The sequence below is a fragment of the Mustela nigripes genome, chromosome 16, assembly GCF_022355385.1.
Source record: "Mustela nigripes isolate SB6536 chromosome 16, MUSNIG.SB6536, whole genome shotgun sequence".
Classification (NCBI taxonomy): Eukaryota; Metazoa; Chordata; class Mammalia; order Carnivora; family Mustelidae; genus Mustela; species Mustela nigripes.
The window spans coordinates 35,763,850-35,785,676 of NC_081572.1; positions in this window are offsets into that span (position 1 = coordinate 35,763,850).

The window sequence follows — 21,827 nt, forward strand, 5'->3', positions numbered from 1 at the left end:
TTTTGGATGATATATCCAGAAGTGAAATTGCTGGATCCTATGGTGATTCTATTTTTAATTTTTTGAGAAAATGGGGCCCCTATGTCTTAAAGATCATAAGGTTTTGGGTTTTTTGGTTTTTGTTTTGTTTTTGGTTTTTTTTTTTTTTGGTTTTTTTTTTTTTTTTGCTTTTTAAAAAAAATAAGTAATAGGGGCACCTGGGTGGCTCAGTGGGTTAAAGTCTCTGCCTTCAGCTCGGGTCATGATTCCTTAAATGATAAAGAATATATATGAAGGCACGCCTGGGTGGCTCAGTTGGTTAGGTGTGTGCCTTCGGCTCAGCTCATGATCCCAGGGCCCTGGGATTGAGTCCCATATCGGGCTCCCTGCTAAGTAGGGAGCCTGCTTCTCCTTCTCCCTCTGCCTACTGCTCCCTCTACTTGTACTCTCTGTCAAATAAATAAACAAAATATTTTAAAAAAAGAATATATATGCAGATTACTATAACCAACACGTATGTTGCCATTATCCATCATTAGCATGCCAGTAATCCGTATATTGCCTCTTAGCTCCAAGTCTACCATTGTTTGCCCTGCTTTGTGGTTCTGGAGCTGGACCCTGTACCTAGAGAAGTCTCTTATGGGCTGGCATGGTGTTCTGCTCTGTGAGGAGAGAGCTTGAAGGGCACTGCACGGCATGGTGGGAGATGGGGCAGGGGACTTCTCTTCCTGGTTCCTGTGTGCAAGTCTCACACCCAACTGCCAACAGCAAATGGGAGACCCCGTGATGCACCCTCCCATGAGTTACGCGGCACCTCTGTGATCAGGTGCCTGCCAGCCATAGCCTGCCCTCTGTTGTCCAGCTCTGGTTGAAATACGACAGTGAACTTCTCAGAGGTCCACAGCCACACCTCCTCTCAGGCCTTTTGGGGGTCCCTTTTCCAAGTATGTTTCCAAGCGCTCTCTCTCTCTCTCTTTTTAAAGGATTTTATTTATTTATTTGACAGAGAAGGAGAGAGAGAGATCACAAGTAGGGAGAGTACCAGACAGAGAGGAAGGTGCGGGGCTAGATCCCAAGACCCTGAGATCATGACCTGAGTCGAAGGCAGAGGCTCAGCCCACTGAGCTACCCAGGTGCCCCATCCAAGTGCTCTCTTAACCCTAGACATAGTAGCTTCTCCCCAAGTTTGTTCCTTTAGAGATCTCATTTACTCCTCTTAGAACTTAACCGCCTTTCACTGGTCAATTTTTTTATATTAAAATTTCCCCATGTAGTTCCTACATGGGACCCTGACTGATATATTTAATATTTTTGTCATATTTGCTTGCTTTTATTTTAAGTAAATGACACACTGCAGGTGTGAAGTCCCTTTTTATGGACATTTCCAATTCTATCCCTACCCTTTCTCCAAGAGGGAACCATTATTCTGAGTCTGGGTGTCTCCTCCCATTAAGAAGAATGTTTATATGCACTCGTATGTACTCATATATACATATAAGTGGTATACTTTCCATACCATTCTGAATCTTGTTTCTTTTTTTTTTTAAGATATTATTTATTTATTTGACAGAGAGAGAGAACACAAGTATGCAGAGAGGCAGGCAGAGAGAGAGGGGGACGCAGGCTCCCTGCTGAGCAGAGAGCCCAATGCAGGGCCCGATCCCAGGACCCTGAGATCATGACCCGAGATGAAGGCAGAGGCTTAACCCACTGAGCCACCCAGGCCCCCCTGAATCTTGTTTCTATTCACCCAATAGTACATTGTCTAAAACTATTTATGTGCATATATATAGATCAAATTCATTCTTCTTAAACTTTGTAATATCCCATTGGAAAACATACATCATTAGTTCATTCCCCCATAGATATTTTTCCCTTACAGATACTGTGTCCAGTACTTGGCCCCTTGTAAACAGTAATGTGGTGTACACCTGTGTATACATAGCCCAGAATTTCTCCAGGGAACATACCTGGAAATTGAATTTTCTGAATAGGTCATAGACTAGATACAGTTTTCAGTGTCATTAGATGCTACTTGTTTGCTCTCTCCTTGACAATATTTACATTTCTGCCAGCCATATAAACAGCATTGTTTTCCTCACATGTTTCCCAACATTTTGTATTATTAGGCTTCTTAATTTTTCCCAGTGTGATAGGTGAAAAATGGTATCTCACTTTTCTTTTCATGGCTTTAAAGGCCATTTAAAGATCCTCTTCTGTGAACTGTTGGTACTGTTTCTTGCTGTTCCGTTAAGTTATTTGTCTCTCTCTCTCACAGATTATGGGCGTTCTTTATATATTCTGATGGATACCTTGTATATTACAAATATCTCCTAGTAAATTGCCTGCTTTCTTGCTTATGGTATGTTTTGCCCTAGGTAAAATGTAATTTTAATACATTTAAGTAAATCTGTGTGTTATTTTATAGAGTATTCTTATTGGGTCTTTCTGGTTTGGGAAATCTTTCCCTATCCTGACATATGACAATATTATTCTCTAATTTTTTTCCATTTGGGTCACAGAAACATCTACATTTTCACGTTGTGAATGATGTATCACTGCTCTATTATTAAATAGTCTTTCTTTTCCCTAGTGATTAGTGGTGATATCTCTAACATAGACCGTGTTCCCATATATAGATATGAATATGTTCCTGGGCTCTCATTTCTGTTTTATTGGTTGATTTATCTATGCCTATGTTAATTAGGATTTAAAAAAATAAAACGAGCTGCTGTAACAGGAGTTCCAACGAAATTTCAAGAACAAAGTTTCTATTTTATGCACATAATAGAAGGTGTGAGCTCTGCTCCACAGAGCCATTCAGGAGCTCATGCTTGTCCATCTTGGGGCTTGGTCATTCCCTGTTGAAATCTGGGTCATGGCCACATTTGGGTTCCAGTCTGGAGGAAGGGCAGAGAAAACACAGAGAAACCAGTCCAGCAGCTTTAAGAATCATAGTCCAGAAGGGGGAATGTGTCACTTCTGCTCATGTTCCATTGATGACAACATATTCTTATAGTCTCTCCTAACTGCAAAGAGGACCAGAAAATATTCAGCACCCAGCTGGGCTGCCATGTGACTAACTACCGCTCTACTACCATGCAAAAATAGGAAATTGAATTTTGCTGGGCAGCTAACCCCTCCATCACAAACTCTGGCCAGTGTCACACTATTTTAGTTACTATCATCACTTGTTAGCTAGATCCCTTTGTGTTGGCAAATGGCTACCTTGGCTCCAAGCATCTTGTCCTTATTCACTGTTCACTGGTTATCTATTACTGCATTATGAATGACCCCAAAACTCGGTGGCTCAAGTAATAAACTTACAAGTGAAGATGGCAGAGCAGAAAGATGACGTCACTGAGCCTTTGAATTAACTAATCCTGCCTCAGAACATCTTGTTGTAGCAATAATAAGTGCCCTTCATAGTTTAGGATAATCTGAGCTAAGTTTTTCTCTTACTTAATAGCTGAAAGCAACCTACCTCAAGATGGACTAAATTATGCTTCTATAGTAACCAGCAAAGTCCCCACAGTTGAAACTAATAAAGGCTTATTTCTCTCTCTTACTGCTAGTCCAGCCCAGGTTGGTTCTAGGGTCTCTGGCCATTGCCATGCTTGCTCTAGGCCACCAGCTAGTGGAGCAGCTGACATCTGTAGTGTTGACAGTTGCAATAAATAGTAGAGAAATATCCCTGGATGGTGTTATTCCAATAATGAAATGTTCCCTCCTAGAAGTGACACAAACCCCTTTAGCTCATAATTCATTGGCCCCATGTAACCCAAAAGAGACCAGGAAGCACAGTCTATCCTGTGCCAAAGCACTAGAAGTATCTGGTGAACAGCACTAATGACTATGACACATGCATCGAGGTTTATAAATTTCCCTCTAAATACTGCTTTACCGGCTCCTTATGAATTTTACTTAGGACTTTCATCATCATTCTTAAGTAAACTTTATTTTAGGGTAGTTTCAGATGTATGGAAAAATGGTGACAATGGTACCTAGAAGATTCCCATGTATCCCACACCCCTGTTCCCCTATATCATTATCCTGCATTAGAATTGTATATTTGTCACAGTCCATGGACCAATATTGATACATGATTATTAACTGAAGCCCATGCTTTATTCAGATTTCCTTACTTTTGACCTAATGTCCTTTTTCTGTTCTGGAATCCCATCCAGGACACCACATTATATTAATCGTCATGTCTCCTTAGGCTCCATTTGGCTGTGTTTCTCAGGCGCTCCTTGTTTTTCATGACCCTGGCAATTTTAAGGAGGTTTGGTCCGGTATTTTGTAAAATGTCACTCAACTGGGATTCGTCTGATGCTTTTCTCATGATTAGACTGGGGTATGGGTTTTTGAGAGGGTGTCCACTGAGGTAAAAGGCCATTCCCATCAGAACACACCAAGGATACACATTATCAACATGACTTATCACTGCTGGTGTTGACCTTGACCACCTGGCTAAGGTAGTTACCCTTTCCTTCTCTCTTTCCCTATTCTTTGGAGGGAAGTCACCACACTCAAGAAATTAAGCTCCACTTCCTGGAGGGCAGAGCATCTACACAAATTATTTGGAATTTTTCTGCACAGGAGATCTGCTTATTCTCCCTGTTAATTTATTTATTCAGTAATTTATTTGTATCGGTAAGGGCTCATGGATATTTGTTTACTTTGGGTTATAACCCAATACTGTGTTATTTGTTTTGTTGCTCAAATTGTTCCACCTTTGGCCACTAGGAGCTCTCAGTTGGCTCCCGTGTCTCCCAGACATTCCTCCATCCATATGAATTGTTTCCTATTTGGTTACTTTCTTACTCTCTGGCACTGCAAAATGCTCCTGGATCATCTTGTATATTTCCTGCCTGTGTTTTGTCCTAGAAGCAACCATTTCTCCAACCCTTGTTCCTTTTCTTGAAGAATGGTATTAGAAACCAAGATCTAGGTGCCAGGCATGATCGTTGCTCCTGGGATCCTTCTTTCTAGGTCCTCTCAGCTAGCCAAGCAAGGAAATAGAAGTGTGTATACTAACCCACGTGTGCACACTCATCCATATAAAATTCTATATGTAACCATCTGTATTTATAGTAAACTAAGTATAAGTTCATTCAGACAGCTCAAACTCTAAACCATTACCAGGTGGATCATTTTAACCTTAACCCCTTGCTTATCTATAACCACCTACTACAGCAGTCAGAAGTCCATTTACCTAAATGTTCAGTTCCGGCGTACATGTATAGTGGTTTAGAATCATTAACCCTTTCACATCATTTAATTCTAAATATTTAATTAATATTCATTGATTTACTCTTAAATCATGAATTATTTAGAAGTTGGGCTTTTCGTTTCAAGACAGAGAAGGTCTTGTTAGCTCTCTTTCTATGGTGGTTTTCTAATTTTCTTGCTCTGTGGTTGGAAAGCATGTCCTAGATAATGTTGATTCTCTGGAATGTTTTGAGACTTCCTCTGTGATCTAAAATACGTTCAATTTTGGTAACAGTTCCATATGTGATTGGAAAAAATGTATAAATTTTGTACATCTACTCTATGCCATTAAAAACATCATTATGAAAATGCAGAAAGTATACAAATGTTTGAGATAATGTGAAATGAAAAAAAAACCACTAAACACATGCTATGTTTGCAACAATGTAAACTATTGAGGCATAAAAACGAAGACTGGAAAAGAATAAGCAAAAATGGAAAGTATCCACTATTATGGGGAGAGTCTAGATAAAATTTTTTCTCTTCTCAAAGTTGGTTTAATATTGTTTTATTTCTATAATTTATAAAACTCTAAAAAACATTTATCCCAGAAAATATTGGTTTGATAAGTCAAGAAAAGATGAAAAGTGTTTAATTCAACAGTGTTTGAGACCCTGCTAAGTTCAGCACTGTGTTGGATCCCAAGGATCCAGGAATGAGAGGTCAAAATCTCACACACACACACACACACACACACACACACACAATCTCACTGCTATCTACCTATCTCTGTACTACTTACCCTGTGAGGTCGATGTTACTGTTTTTATACCCATTTTTACAGAGTTGGAAATTGAGATTCAGAGAGATTCAGGAAAGCAACTTGTCTAAGGTCACACTAGTGACAGAGCCAGGACTCAGGTATGAACTGTCCAGCTCCAGGTGGGGGCTCTTTTATGTAAACCCCTTGTAGAAAATAGCTCCTTTGCAATGCACTTAGTGCCATAAGGATGAGAAAAAATATTATCAAACATCCTCTGGAGGGGGAGCTACTGTGAAAGCAGAAATTGAGGACCAGAAGCCTAAAGTAGACGGGCGGCTAGACTGATACAAAGCCTAGTTGGATGTTTTGTGCAGTTAGATTCTTGTCCGTTGTTCATCACAGGAAAGATCCATCCAACTGCCCCAGGGGTGCAAAACCATGGGGCTGGGAGCTCAGAGCCACTGCCACTCATGCTAGTGGTTCAAGGCGGGTGACAGTTCCATATCCAATTAAAAAATATAATGTGTGGGGGCGCCTGGTGGTGCAGTCAGTTAGGCATTGGATTCTTGGTTTTGGCTCAGGCTGTGATCTCAGGATTGTGAGATCGGGCACCAAGTGCCGAGTCTGCTTGTGACTGTGTCTTCCTCTCCTCCGACCCTCCCCGTCTCAAATTAAGTAAATGAATCTTAAAAAAAAAAAAAAATACAGTGTATACATTTTGGTCCATTAGTGTATGTCAATACAATATATAAATTTAAAAGGATTATTTAAAGATCAGTAAGACTGGAAAGGTGGAGAAGGTGCCCAGGAGAAGAGCATTCCAAGCTGAGAAAGGGGAATGTGTGAGGCCTTGGGAGAGAAAGGAGCTGGGACTCTGAAGACATTGCGAGGCCAAAGCTGGCCGGGTGGTGGGAGCCAAAGAGAGGTGGAAGCAGGGGCCCTGTGGTGGTGATGGTGGGGGGTGGGCAGGGCCAAGTCATAAGTAAATAAAATAGGGATGAACATAAATGAAGAATAACTGAGTTGCATTACAAAAGCCAATAATTACCTCCAGGCTGCTAACCCCCACCCCCTTCCCCAAAAGTCTGGGGCAGCATAGACTTCATCCCAAGATGCTCTGGGGTGGACCACTCGGGAGGCCAACACACCACATTCCCTGATTCCCAGTGGCCATACTGGATTCCTTGCCTGTGGTCTGGCCACCCCCCCCCCAACCGTGACCTCACCCAGGGGCCAATAGTGTCAAGGCTCATGGCCAGGAGGCCAGCCTCCTAACAGGTGTGAACACCTGCCAGCGCCCAGCCTCTGGCCTTGCTTCTGGGGGGTCTTCAGCGACTTGGGGCGCTGGGAAGTGATGGTCCAGTGAGGTGGTGAGGACCCATCCCCGCTGAGGTGTGTCTATGCCTGGGTGGGGGTCCCGCTGCACTGTAGAGGTCCCTGGGCCAGCTGTGATTCTGGGGGTCTCCGTGTGTGCACTGGTGAAAATGGGGAGGACCCCTGGAGCCATGGGGGGGGGGGGGGACGGGCGGTGCTAAGTATGAGAATAACTCATTTTAAGCACCTGGCAGTGAGCCGGGCGCATAATAAGCGCCGCATAACCGTGCGTGTCCTTTCTACCCCGCTACCAATGCTGAGTAAACGGTAACCAGGACAGGACAGGGTCGGTAACCGCTGGTTGGGGACATCCGGGGTGCGGTCCTCCCCCCCCCACTCGCCCCGCGTCCCCATCCCTCCTGCCTGGCCAAGGGCAGCGCCAAGGGCGGCAGCGCAGGGAGCAGCTTTGCGGGGCCGGTGTAGAGCGCCACCCCCACCCTGTGGGGCGCGGGTCCTCCCGAGCATCCAACTTCATTTCCACTTCAATTCTATCAGCGGCCCGGGAGCGGGGCAGGAGATAGGAGACCCTCCCGGCACGAATTAGCCCTGAGATTGCCTGATAGGCTCGGCCCGGCTCCGTTGCCCGCGCGCTTGCCTCCCTGGCTGTCCTTTGTGTCCGGCTGGCCTCTGCCGGCCTTGCCGCCCTCCGCTCTCGCTGCTCCGCCCGCCTGGGTTTGTTTGCATTTGGCCTCATCTTCCAGACCTAGGCGGGCTCGACAGGGACTCCCACCCGCGCAGGGCCAGACAAGGTCACCCTGGGGCTGCTAGGTGCTGCGGAAGCCCCGCTGCTGTCCGCGCGTTGTCCCCAGAACCCCTCTTCCCCTCCCGGGGAACCTGGCCCTGTGTGGGGCCTCCTACAAGCCATCCCATTTAATCTTCCCAAGAACCAGGAGCAGCCGCGAGGAGCAGAGAAAAGGAAACTGAGGCTCGGAGAGGCAAGGAGACTCGCTCAAGGTCACGCTGCACCTGAGTGGTCTGGCCAGGGTTTAGACTCAGATCTGTTCATCCCAGGAGCCTTGGTGAGGGGTGGATCAAGCATATTTACACAGTGGCTATTTCCCCCTTTTTTTCTACTACAAAATTCTGGGGAAATTCAAAGAAAGGAGGCCATGTGAGATTGCGGGGGGGGGGGGGGGCGTGGAGGCCCTCAATTTCCAAAGGGGGTAGGGTAATGACTTCTTCTTACTCCTTCTGCCCTCACACCCTCCCCCAAGACCCCTCCCCACTTTCCCTTAGGGCCCCCACCTTCACTCCGGGGTTGACCTGGAAGAATACTTTCCTGTGTTCCATTCAGCTAGACTAATGGCAGAGGCCCAGCTCCTGGCTCTGGGACCCAGGAGATCCCTCCCAGCCCCTTCCCAGGGCCCAGGGGGAGGTGATGCGAGCGCTGCCCTGCTCCCCACCTCCATTTCCGGGGTGTTGCTGGGGAAAATTTATGCCCCTCTCAGGTTTGGGAACTGATCCCACACTAAAAAGAAAGAAGAAAGAGAGAAAGAAATGATTTTAATTTTTTTTAGGTCCAGAAATGAAGCAGAAGTGAGTAAATTTTAATGAAACGGTGCAAAAATGACATCATTTACTCAGAAATCATTAATTTGTCAGCATTAATATTTCAGCTACAACATTGCCTGTCATTTTGTGCCTGCAATGACTGATAAATCTATAAAAGCGTGCTGCTAATTTACTGAATATTTATGTGCAGTGTCATTTGCAGAGTAAGAATGGAATTTATTTCGTGCCGAGTTCTGCGGGAGAACATTCCCCACAAACCTTCACCCTGGGTGGGTGGGGGAGGGCAGGGGGAGACTCCAAACTTCCTGGAAAACTGGTGATAGGATGGGGACCAAGGGGGACCCCAGGGCTCAGTGCCCCCCAGCTCCAACGCACTTGGGAGGGACTGCCTCACCTTTGCTCTGATGGTGCAAACACTGTTGTAATGCCCTTCCCTCCCCACATCTTGGCAAGTCCAAATTTGACCTCTCCTTCTGGTTCTCTTCTGGGATGTTTCTGGATTCCGCTGCCCCCACACTGCAGTGGGGTGGGGCTGGCCCTTGGTAGAGGGTATGGCAGGGCAGGTGGGCTCTAGGTCCTGGATGAATTATCAGCAGAAGGGATCAGAGAAGAGGTTAAGTGCTGGATGTGGGAGTTGGACAACCTGCATTCCAATTCTGGCTTTGTGAATGGTCTCAGAAATCTGGGTCTCAGTGTCCTCATCTGGAAAATGGGGATGCTACCAGTATGCTTGTAAAGCTACTAGCTGAGGACCTGGGAAGCATCAGCAGCTGCCATTGTTGAAGGAATCACTGCCACAGTCCCTGCTCCCGAAGAGCCCCTTTCCCCATATGGGAAGTAGGAGGCCCTGGGACCCCAGGCCCACAGCCCTGAGAGAAACACAGTCCTCACTGGACTCCTAGCTTCCCCCCATGGGTCTGCCTCCCCAGCCTCACAGGAGAGCCCATCCCCTCTCCCCATGCCCTCTTTGCTTCTGCATGCTTGAATGACTAGAATTCTGGAGTATCTGTCCAGAAGCAGCTTCCTGAAGCCCCCAGATGGTGTTTCCCTGCCCTGCCCCCGGGAGCTCTTTGGTGGTGGGAGGGGGGAGGAAGAGCTGTCCTTTGAAATGCCTCCATTTTACAGGAAGCAAAATGGAGGCTGTGAGAGGACCACCAGAGCCTGACGACCCCTTGTCCCCATGTTGCCATCCCCCATCCCAACAAGAGCACAAATCAGGAGACTTCAAGTTTTGCACAATTTTGCTCAATTTCCTGCCTGAATGGCACAGGGCCTGACCCTCTGCAGGTGCTCAGGAAATGTTCGTGGAATCAATAAAGAGCAGCTAAATCTCCCATCTTCTGAGAGCTCTTTGTCTCCTCCCTCCCTCCTGCTCCCCCACACTCCCATCACGGACCAACTCCTGCGTCCTTCTCTGTAAAGTCTCTCAGACTGATCCTTTTACTTTGCCAGTGCTCCAGCGGAGTCCCTCATTAACGCTTACCTGGACCACTGCAGTAGGCTGCTCACAGAGCTCCCTGCCTCCGTTTCCCCTTCTGATGCTGTCAGCACAGAGCTGCTAGAGCTTTCGATGGAGCAGTCCAGAGAGTGCTACTCCCCACCTCAGAGAGCTCCCAGGGCTCCCTGCTGCTGGGGTAGGGGAAATGGCATCCAGCGCCCCCCCCCCCAGTCCATCCTGCCCTGTTCCTCCTCTTAGCTCTCTCAAAGACCCAGCTCGGTTTTGAATGTAGGCATCCCACACTTTCCAGTCTCCAGTCCTTTATGCCCCCTCTGCCCATGTCCCTTTATTCCTCATGGCCAAATCCAATCTATCTGGCAAGGCTCATCCCAACCACCCGAGAAAGCTTCCTGATCCCCCTTCAGAAGCAGAACTCCTCATTCCAAGCAGGGCCACTGCACAGGGGGCCCCACTTTCCCTCCCAAACTGGTCCTATCAGCTGGAGGAGGAAGGGCTGCCCATTGTCTGAATCCAGGGGAGGACACGGGACCCGCAGTCAGGGGACCTGGGCTCTCATCTCACAGGGAACCTGTGAGTGGACTTTCCTGTGCCTACTTCACAGATAAGGAAGATGAGGCAAAAGGCTAAGATACCTGCTCAGTCCTCACGCCTCTGCTCTTAGCTCCAAATCCAGTGCTCTTCCTGCTTTCTTAGACCCCCAAGGTCTCTGTGGCCCAGAAGTCCTCTATGACCCTCTCCAGGCTCACTCCCTGCTGAGTCGGAGCCACAGTGACCTTCTGACTGCTTCTTGGACACTCTAAGCTCATTCCTACCTCTGGGCCTTTGAACTTGCCGTTCTCTTGGCCTGGAAAGTTCATCCTCATCCTGGTCTCAGCACTAATGTCACCCTCTCACCGAGAGCTTCCTGGCCCACCCAAACTCAGATAGGCTTTTTATCTTATTTTGACACCACATGAATAGGCTTCCACATCTGCGTGCTCCGTGGTGGTGGGAACCTTAGCAGCCTGCAGGCCCAGCGCCCGGCTCAGAGCGGCTGGTGGTGAGATAGAGCTACGCTTTGTTGCCCTGCCCAGATGCAATGAACTCTCATCTTCTAAGATGGGGGGGGGGGGGGGGGGTCTGGGGCCGGGGAGGAGGTGAGGGGGGGTGGGGGCAGGGGGGTGGTGGGGAGGGGAAACCAGGAATAGAAGGTGTAGCCTGCTACCAGAAGCTGGATCCAAGAGCGGCTGAAGCAAGGAAGTGCCCCCCCATCCTTGTCCTCACCATTTTGCCTCCCCCCAGACCCCTCCCCCGCCTGTGCCTCACACTCATTTCCTTCCTGGAGTCAGTCTCATTTGCTTTCCCTAAAAGCTGCTGGAGGAGCCAATATGTACGTGATGAATATTTCATCTCCTGAGCCTGGGTTTGCGGGAGAGCTGTGATCACCTAGGGAGGGAGTGCTGCCCAGCCGTGCCTGGGAAGGAGAGGCCCGGGGAGGGGTGGGGAGGGGGAGCGCTGGCAATGGGAAGGGTGTCTCAAAGATGCAGATTCCCAGGCCCACCCCCCTGCTCCTGGAGACAGCCTTGGCATTGGGAGGCTCAGAGCGGGTGGGGCAGCTGTGAATCGGGTGCAGACACCTCCCGCCTCCTGGAGCTCTCAGCCCTTTCTTGGCGTTCACCTGTGGCCAGGGCAGACTTTGCCAGAAGCTCAGAGACTCAAGTTGCTCAGCCCGTAGGTTCCACTGGCATGGCAGTGGGCGAAGGTGTGGTCTGTCCCGGTTATGCTATATAGTAGCTTCTCAGCTAAGATCCTGCAAATGACTTCATCCCAGGGACTGAGGCTGGGCAAGGAAGGAGCACACAGGTAAAACGGCGAGCAGTAGGGAAGAACAAGGAACATGAGCAGCCACGCCCTCCTGTGCCCCTCTTCCCTTGACCCCTCCATGGTGCTCTTCCCTCAGCCTTGACCACGGCATCCCTGTCCCCGCAGGGAGGGTCAGCCGAGCTGCTCCCGTGCCGGAGTCTGATGGTCCCGGCTGCCAGTCCTCTGCCCTTTCACCAGTGGAGTGATCTCTGAACTGCTCTGAGCCTCAGTTTCCCCATCCGAAAAAGGGTGTCGGTCACGTGACCTGACAGGGTGATTCTGAGGGGTGAGCAGAGTGCCTGTGTGCACACCCCTACACACGCACACCCACCCACCCACACACAGTACTACCATTACCCTTCCTCTCGCATCTACCTCCAGCCAGAAAACAAAGGACTATTCATTCCCTCCTCCTTCACTGGGAAACTCTCTCTTCTCCCTGCCACCATGCCACTCCACAACCTTGAACCTCTGCTCCCTAAGGAACTGGAGTTGGGGAGGGTTGGTGATGGGGAGAAAGGCACCTTGCCTCCTGGGCCTCAGCCAGCCCTAGGTCCAGATGACCCTGGCTGTGGACCTCGAGCCCCCAGCCACAACCCTCTGCAGCCAGCTCTGGTCCCTCCCCCACCGGCCAGGAGCAACCCCATCACTCTCATCCCCACCCACCACATTACCCTCTGAATACTCTCATTATACCATTACTAATTAGGGCTGCTCAGCAAATTGGCGGCTGCATTAGAGGGAGACAGTGTGCGGGAGCATATGGCATAATATCGTATTAATGAACACTCTAAATTCAAACCCGGGTCAGCTGCTCGCTTCTCGCCGGTGTCACCCACGCTAAAGGGGGGGGGGGGTGGAAAAAGCAGTCAGCCTTTCCCTCGCTTTCCTTGCCTCTCTCCAAACACACATTCCCCAGCGTGGGCTGGGCTGCCGGAGGTTTTTATCATATCTGGCCAGTGGGGAGACAAGAGATTGTGGGGTGGGCCTACAGGGGGCTACAGAAAGGACCTCCCTGTCTGCAGTCATATACAAGCACATGCTTAGCTTGGTCTTGAAAAATAATAATTAATAATAATAATCATAAACCAGGGCACGTGGGCAAGCTTCACACCCGGATTATCTCTCTCTCCCAATCCTTTGCAGGAGGAGCACAAGGAGCGGGGGCAAACTGAGGGCCACTAAAGGTCATGGAGCTTTCTCCAGGTTGGAGAGTGGCTGAGCTGGGGAATCCAGAGGAAAGGGACTAGTCTGAGGAAACTCGGGAAAATCCTGGAACAAGACCCAGCCCTAGGGGCGCCTGGGTGGCTCAGTGGGTTAAGCCATTGCCTTCAGCTCAGGTCATGATCTCAGGGTCTTGGGATCGAGTCCCACATCGGGCTCTCTGCTCAGCAGGGAGCCTGCTTCCCTCTCTCTCTCTTTCTGCCTGCCTCTCTGCCTACTTGTGATCTCTCTCTGTCAAATAAATAAATAAAATCTTTAAAAAAAAAAAAAAAGACCCAGCCCTAGCCACACCACCCAGCCCAGTAGCACCCACAACCCACAGAGCCCTGAGGTCAATGGTTTTCCCTGGGGGTGAGGGGATCTGGGAGGTCATCCATGAATTCAGAGACAGGACTCAAGACACAGGCTTCCCTTATTAGTATTTTTAAAGTAAGCTCGGGGCCCAACATGGGGCTAGAATTCATGACCTGAGATCAAGAGTCATGTGCTCTACTGACTGAGCCAGCCAAGCGCCCCCTCCCCACCTGCGCCAGGCTTTCTGGGGCACTGCTGGGAATCCCATCCCCCATGTCCAGCTGAGAATGTGGCTTCTGGAGCTCAAACTGGCAACCCAGGAATGGGCAAAGTTGCTCCTCTCTCTCCTGACGCTGTGGTTAGAGGAATACAGAATGACAAATCCAAGGGCTGGTCGGTGAGTCTTGGAGGGCCCCTCCTGCCTCCCAAATCCTGGGAGGAGGAGGGGAGTGGGGACATATTTGTGAGTGGGGGCCCTGTTGGGGTAGTCTGAGGCCGCCTCCAAGGCTCCTGAGTGGAACGGAAAGCCCCAGACTAAAGCTGCCTTCTCCTCCTTTTCCCTAGCCAGGGGTGGAAGGGGCAGTGCAGTGCACCCCGATTCAGGGTACAAGACACCCTGAGAGGCAGTTCTTTTTTTTTTTTTTTTAAAGATTTTATTTATTTATTTGACAGACAGAGATCACAAGTAGGCAGAGAGAGAGGAGGAAGCAGGCTCCCTGCTGAGCAGAGAGCCTGATGTGGGACTCGATCCCAGGACCCTGAGATCATGACCTGAGCCGAAGGCAGCGGCTTAACCCACTGAGCCACCCAGGCGCCCCGTGAGAGGCAGTTCTTAACCAGGCATGAGCTGGAAGGACCTCCCTCTGCCATCCGTCTCTAGGCCCAATGGGGTGACCTTAGCGATCCTCTAGCAGAAGCCAGTTTCCTGAGCTCCTGATTCTTTACTTCTCAGAGTGAAGAGCTATTCCATCCCTGGTGCCTGCTGAGTCCAGACACCGGGGAGGCTGGTCCTCTCAGGCACAAGTCGCCTATCTTGGCAGCTGGTCCTTCTTGCCCTGTTCAAAGCATCCCTTGATTTTGCCTCCCCTGGGAAGCTTTCTCTAAGATCACAGAGTCACTGACATCCGAGAATATCTTAGAGATCCATTTTATGTGATGTCCCCAACTGAGGACCAAGTCTCTCTCTCTCTCTCTCTCTCTCAGAGAACGGAAGAGGGGGGAGAGCCTGGTCAGATTCCAAACAAAACAAAACACCTCCTCCTCCCTCTGCCCTCCCCACCCCTGCTCTGGGAGCCCCATTTCCTAGGATGAGGCATCATTTGAGTGTCAAGTATGTGTATGGTTTCTCCAGGCGGGGAGACAAGATGGATTTCAACTCCAGATGAGTCATGGTGCAAACCTCTTTCGGCACCTTCTCTGGTTTCAGTCTTTGTGAATTCTCTTTCTGACACCCTCGCTGTCTTTCTCACGTCAGGGGATGTGAAGATCTGCAGATGTGCCCTGTCCATGAAAGGGCCACATCATTGGGAGACCCTTGTCAGAGCACTGGACCCCCCAAGAGGAGGCTCTCCTCTCCCAAGTCTGAGGGGGACCCAGAGTTCCTATCCATGTTTGGCTATATGTGATGTGCGTGTTGGGGAAAGATTAGGGCTGATGGCATCCTGACTTCTTTCGAGGACCCCAGTGGGGAACTGGGGTGAATTCACTTGAGCTCTACCACCCATACTACTGCAGAACTCCAGGGAAAAGTGAACTTTCTGCTTACTTTTCCATCTGTTGAATGGGTACATTAACAGTAGCTTAACCAGGATTGGGGATGCTTCTGTGAAAGCTTGAGGCTGTGGTGCAGCTGAGTACCACCCCCTACCTCCCCATCTGGCTCCACTGGGGAAAAAAAAAAAGCAATCTGGACAAGTAGCCACCTCTCCACTGTGCTGTTGGGCAGGGCAGAGTCGGGGACACCCTTCCGACGCTACCCCAGACTAGCAGGCTGCACAGCTCCTAGGACCAACAGAGGATGTGAGAGCCTCTCACCCCCAGACCTGCAGCCCCCAGGAGAGTCGGCCCATCCCCAGGGTTGGGGGGGCACTAGTACCCCATTCAAGCAGGGCAAAGGGAGTGGGACCCAGGGAAGGCAGGCCTGCAGCCTTGGCTCCATGGGCGCTCTGGCCCAGGACCGTCTGCTGGTCTACCCCCTGCACCCCCACTGCCCGCAGCCCTGGCCATCCCAGGCCCACATCACCCTGAGCTCTCAAGTCCCCGGGCATCACCCCCACCTCACCCGCCATCATGCTGTGGTCATAGGATCATTTCCTTTGTCTCTAGAACCTGCAGATGAACTCACTCCTCCCCATAGCTCTCCCGGCAGGGGAGCCCAGGAGGAGTAAATAATTGTCACCCCTCCCAGGCTTGACCAGCCAGGCAGAACCCAGGATGGGGAGGGGCATCAAGCCCTAGATGCCAATTACTTTATCTGTTCCCCTCCCCAACCCATAACCACCACCACCACCCACTGCAGCCAGAATCCCCCACCCCTAGGAGAGAAGTAAAGCCCGGGAAGGGTGTTGGCTGGTCTCTGGATTTTAGAAGCAGCTGTGGAGACTTGCCTAGGCCTGGAGCTGCCCCCCACTCCCTCTCTCCAGAGCCAATACTGTAGATCTGTGTTGAGGCTCCAGCTGGGCTGTGCGTGTGTGCGTGTGTGTGTGTGCATGTGTGCGCCAAGATTCCAAGGACGTTTGGACTCTTCCCCAGGGAGAGTGGCTGAGCTAGAAAGGAGCTAAGAAGTCATCTTTTTAGAAGCCTGACTTGGGACCAGGGGGTATGGTGACTTGCTCTGGTGACAAAGACAGCAGGACAGAGCCCCAGGTCCGGGTAAAGTGGACTTTACATAGGTAAGCCCTATCGCTAGGGCTCTGCGCAGAACCCCATACTTCCCCCGTTGTATACAGCCTTGTCCCACTGGCCCTAGATCAATGGCCAGAAAAGAAGGACCTGCTATACCGTTTGGGGTGACTAGTGCAAAAGGAAAATGCAGAGCCCTTGTTCCAAATTGTGAAGCCTTCCAAGATGGCGGCAGAAGAGCATCAAGCCATTAATGCTTCTAAGTGCAGAGCCCGGCACACATATCCCTGCCCATGAACCAGGCCCACTTGCCCTGGACTAGGACCTTGTCAATCTGCTCCCTCGGCAGCTGTGAAGGCCTTGGGGAAAGCCCCAGCACACATTCTAGAAACCTCTCTGCCTAGAGTCAGGGTTCTGTAGCCACAGTGAACCTACCACAGCCCTAGCTAGGTGCAGTCCGCTAGCAACTCCAGCCCAGGGAAGGGAAACTGGGTCAGCAAAATCCTGGGTCTGTGCTGACCGCCCCTACCCCCCACCCCGGAACCCGGGGAAGCTGGCCTGGGGGCCAGATGGGATCTGGCTTTGACAGGGGACAGTGGGCACAGGCTCTGGCATCCAAGGGAGAAGCTGCCCAGAGCCCGGCCCTGTGGATCTCAGGGGCGGGCAGGGCCTGGGGCTTCCTGGGGGCTGGGGTGCTTCATGGTTCCCAAGGGTCTTGTGGAGAGCGTGGGCTGTGTTGCTGGGATTTCCCGCTGCGGGTACACAGCATTGCGTGTGCAAAGAGTGCCCATGTTGGGTGTTGCCCACGTTCACAGGCTGCATTTGCACTCGCATTTGCACACTCAGAGCCCGCCTGATTGCGGGGGCTCAGGCTTACCTCCCACCCCCAGGCCAGAGCTGCCCCTGTGGGTGCCCTGGCCTCTGTTGTGGAGGGCATGTTCCTATCCCCGGGCATTCCACATTGGAATTCAGGCCCTTGCCAGCCTGTTCCCTGCTTGCTAACTATAAACTATCTGATTTATATTCATTAACCAGTACTAGACAGCGGCGGGCGTAGCAAACTTCAGTGGGGGATATGCCTCCATCGACAGGCGGACTGCACTTCAGTTAATTAAGGGGCTGTAATTGTCGTCCAGGACAAGGGTCCCCAGGGCACAGGCTTTGTAAATAACTACCCTTACTGCCCCTACCTCTCACCCTGCCCCTCCCTCCCTCCTTTCCTCCTTCCCAGACCTCAGGAGCCAGGTAAAGGGAGCTGGGGCTGGAGATTAGGGGTGAAGCCCGGGATGGCGGTGGGGGGAATGCCTCTCCCCCATCCCTGCCTCACAAAGGCCGAGAAAGTCTAGGGCCTCAGCTGGGCTGCGAGGAGTCCTGGGCAGAGCATGGTGAGCCTGGGGGCTGGGTCATAGCAAGCTGGATTTTACCACCTGGACTGGCTCAGACCAGGAAGGCAAAACCCACCTGGCACCCATGGCCAAACACCCCTCCAGGCCAGTCGTTTATGCTGTCCGTCCTTCATCTGCCTACCTACCCACCCTGGGAGCTCAACCCTGGAACCTGAGCATGGGGCATGCCTTCTGGAATCTGTTGGGTGTTTGGGGGCTTTGGGGGGACAGCAGAGAGCCAGACAAAAAGGAGGGATCACATCACTAGTGCAAACAAATGGAGGACTTCTTCCAAAATCTAGGGAGGAAGACTTGTCCCCTGTGGGGCTCAGAGCAGCGGGAGAACATCCAGTCTGACAGGGGAGGGAAGTGCAGTCCGGCAGCCCCCACTCTGATGAGAGAGGGTCCCTCCTCTCTAGAAGTTCCTGGTCTGATATAGAGTGGGGAGCACGGGGTGGTCTGGGAAGACGGAGGTCTGATGAGGGAGGTGTTCATAGCAGCCAGTGTAAATAGCTCTCCTACAGGGGAGTGGGAAAGAGCAGGGTAGACCTGGAAGGAGACGGTCTTGAGCAGGGCTTTGGTTTAAGGGACGATCAGACCATAGGCATAGATGAGCTTTGCCAGAAGAGGTGGATTTCTCAGCACCAAGAAGGCCTCTTTATCTGGACGTCTCCAAGAGCCCACTATGTGCCGGGGCTAAGATGCAAATAAAGGCAGCTCGTTCTTTGCCCTCCCAGAGAGCAAAGGGATGGGAGACAGTGTGTGCCCGCATGTGTACACAGGTCGTATATGTGCATATGTGTGTGCCGTTTGTGCATATTTTCTAGATATCCGTATTTTAATTTGTGTGTGTGTGTGAGAGAGTGAGCAGGGATGGAAGGGCAGAGGGAGAGGAGAGAGAGAACACCAAGCAGGCTCCACACTCAGCTAGCTTAGCGCAGAGCCCAGCTTGAGGCTCGATCTCACAACCGTGAGATCACGACCTGAGCCGAAACCAAGAGTCGGATATTCAACCGACGGAGTCACTCAGGAGCCCCTCAGAGTATCTACCGGATGCTTGTCGCATTTCCAACGCAAGTATTAGGCACAGGAGAAAACAGCAGGCAGGACCATGTTTCTGTCTTCATGGGACTTAGAGTCGTGTCTTTGTGTGCGAGCATGGGGGCATGCGGTACGTGCTCAGACTACTGAGGTGCATGTGCTTGAGGCCCTGAAAGGGAGTTGGCTTTCACGCACTCAGGACTTGAACCAGAATTCCTATGACCTTGCCATCCTACTGCCTGGGGACCGTTCCCAACCAGCTCTCACAATTATTATCCTGTGACATTTGGCACCTGTGATGGCTTCTACTTGCACCCCTCACCCCCCCACCCTTAACCCCCTACCCCATGCTGGGACAACCCACCCACATGCATTTTGTTTCAGCCTCAAAAGGTATCAGCTGCCCTTAAATCACTGAGTAATCACCCTTAGGCAACTTAGAATTGATTTTTGTGAACCTCGCTTGCAGTTTGGGGTTCTCTGTATGCCTCTTCCAACCTGTCCCCGGCCTGAACCTCAGGGTTGACTGCAGCCTTTTTAAAGTGACTTTTGACAAGATGCCCCAGCATCTCGGTATTTCGCTTGGATCTCTCTAGATAGTCAGACACAGAAGAGAAAATATGTTTCCTTGTCCCTCCCGCTGCAACCCTGCTCCCCCCACTTCCACCTATCAGCCCTTATCTGAAAGAAAAATTAGGGAGTTATTAGGAGTTTCATTAGAGGTGAGCAGGTTGGTAATGAAATTACATTCCAGCTCTTTCTCGGGCCCTGTAAGTATTAAGTGGGTTGATCAATGGTGTTCACACAATTAATTCTGCCTGATTGCTGAGAGTGACTGTATCGACAGTTGGGTTTCACACCTCGAACTTCGTCTCTTAGTCCAAACGTGCCTTCAGGAAGCTTGGAGGGGTTGGGGGAGGGGACCCCTGTCCGTGAAGGCCTTTGTTGACTGCCACATTCAAGCTCAAAGAGGTGATTTTTTTTTTTTTTTCTTTAAGCTTAAAGGAAATTTAGGTATCATACCAAAAGCAAATTCGTGAATTCTAGACCAGGGGAGATGGCATACATACCCCGCCCTCTTCTCCTGCCTCTTGCTGACCCAGGGGACCAGCATTCCTGGGGAACCCGTGTCCACTCTCAGTGCTCACCCAGGGCAGACTTTCTTCCGGGGACAGGGAGCTCTGGCTTTTTCCCTCCACCTCCCCTGTGTGTTACCCCAGGCTGTCAAGAGAGCCTTCCCTGTATCCTGCTCAAATCTCAGCTGCTTTATTTTAATCCGCAGACTCTTGTTAGGTCTTCAGGGGATATGGAGGGTTGCTGGGTCTGCCCCTTTGCGAAACAGCTCTACTCGTGACAAAGGTGGTGTTCTTGAAGCTGGAGAATCTCCTGGTGCTGGGACCCTGTCCTCCAGGGAACTGTGTCCCTCCTGCCGCCCCCACCGCACTTCCCCATGGCTTCTAGACACACTGCAGGGCAGGGACCTGGTGCGGGGTGGAGACCCGGTGGTGGGCGGTGGAGGGGGGGGGGTGCCTAACATCAGGGCTCCCAGTTTGTGGTGGCTCTTCACGTAATTCCAGCTTAAGTCCTACCTCTTTGTAATGTGTCCCGCGGCAGAGCCCAAGTTTAGAAAAATCGTTGGTGACAATGAGACGCTGGGAAAGGGGTAGAAAGAGAGTTTATAACAGAGGCGGCGGCTACATTCTCTGAACCTCACTGAGGGGCGTATGCGGTTTTACAAGCACGTTTTCATAAAATCATTCCGACTGTCCCAGGAAGCATGTGCGCTTTTATCCCCCCCTTTTTAGCAGATGACAAAACTGAGGCTCCCACAAGTTGGGGTCTCACCCAAGGTCCCACCATGTGGAAGTGGTGGAACTTGCAGAGAGAATGGGGGAAAAAATTCCATCTTCCTCACTCAGCTGGGCTCACCCTATTGCCTCAGAGACCACCTCCACCTCCAGAAAACCCTCCTCCAGCACAAACAGAAACAGAAAGAGGGCCCACAGCCCCTGAGCACCCCCATCTCTCACCCCTGCCCACACTGTTTTTCTCAGTGCCACAAGGCCTCCGGTTCTTGCTGGCCTGTCTGCCTGTGTATCATGAGGGTTTCTGTTGGGGCACTTGTCCGGTTCTGACAGCAGTGGGCAAAACAATGGCCTCTGTCCCCGAGCACGGCAAAGGAATGGTTAGCAAAGGAACGCTGAGGAAGAAGATGATTCAGGGCTCCCTGACTAGCAGGAGATACTGAGTGAAGAGGCCGGCTGGTGAAAGCTTTACGTGAGGAGTGGCCGTTCATCCAGGGGGCTGGAAAAGGAAAGGAAATGGTTATTAGACCCTCCTTCTTTAGGACACCAATTTGCAGACATTTGTGTGATGGGATATTATGAGGCCACCAATAACACGTAGGAACATGGGGACATCAGGCTGGGGCATCCCAGGACATCGGGGGCAGGGGAAGTCAGGATGCAAATAGTACACATCCAGTTGAGAAGAAGTCTGTGCGTGAGACTGTGTCAGGCCTTGGTCCTGGGGCAGATTCACACCCTTCTCGCTTCCTCCTCCTCATAAACCTGTGGGGGTGATCATATTTTTTTTTCGTACACATTTGGAAACTGAGGCTCAGTGTGGTGAGGTGGCTCAGCCAAGAGTGCACAGATAATACCTGGAGAATCTGGGACCGCATTCCAGATATGGGCTCCAGCCCCTGGGGCCCTGAAATGCTGCCCTCTAATGATCATGCGTCACTGGCCAATCTCCTCCACGTCACAAGGTACTTTGATGTTGAGGATTTTTTTTTTTTTAAAGATTTTATTTATTTATTTGACAGAGAGAGATCACAAGTAGGCTGAGAGGCAGGCAGAGAGAGAGAGAGAGAGGGAAGCAGGCTCCCTGCTGAGCA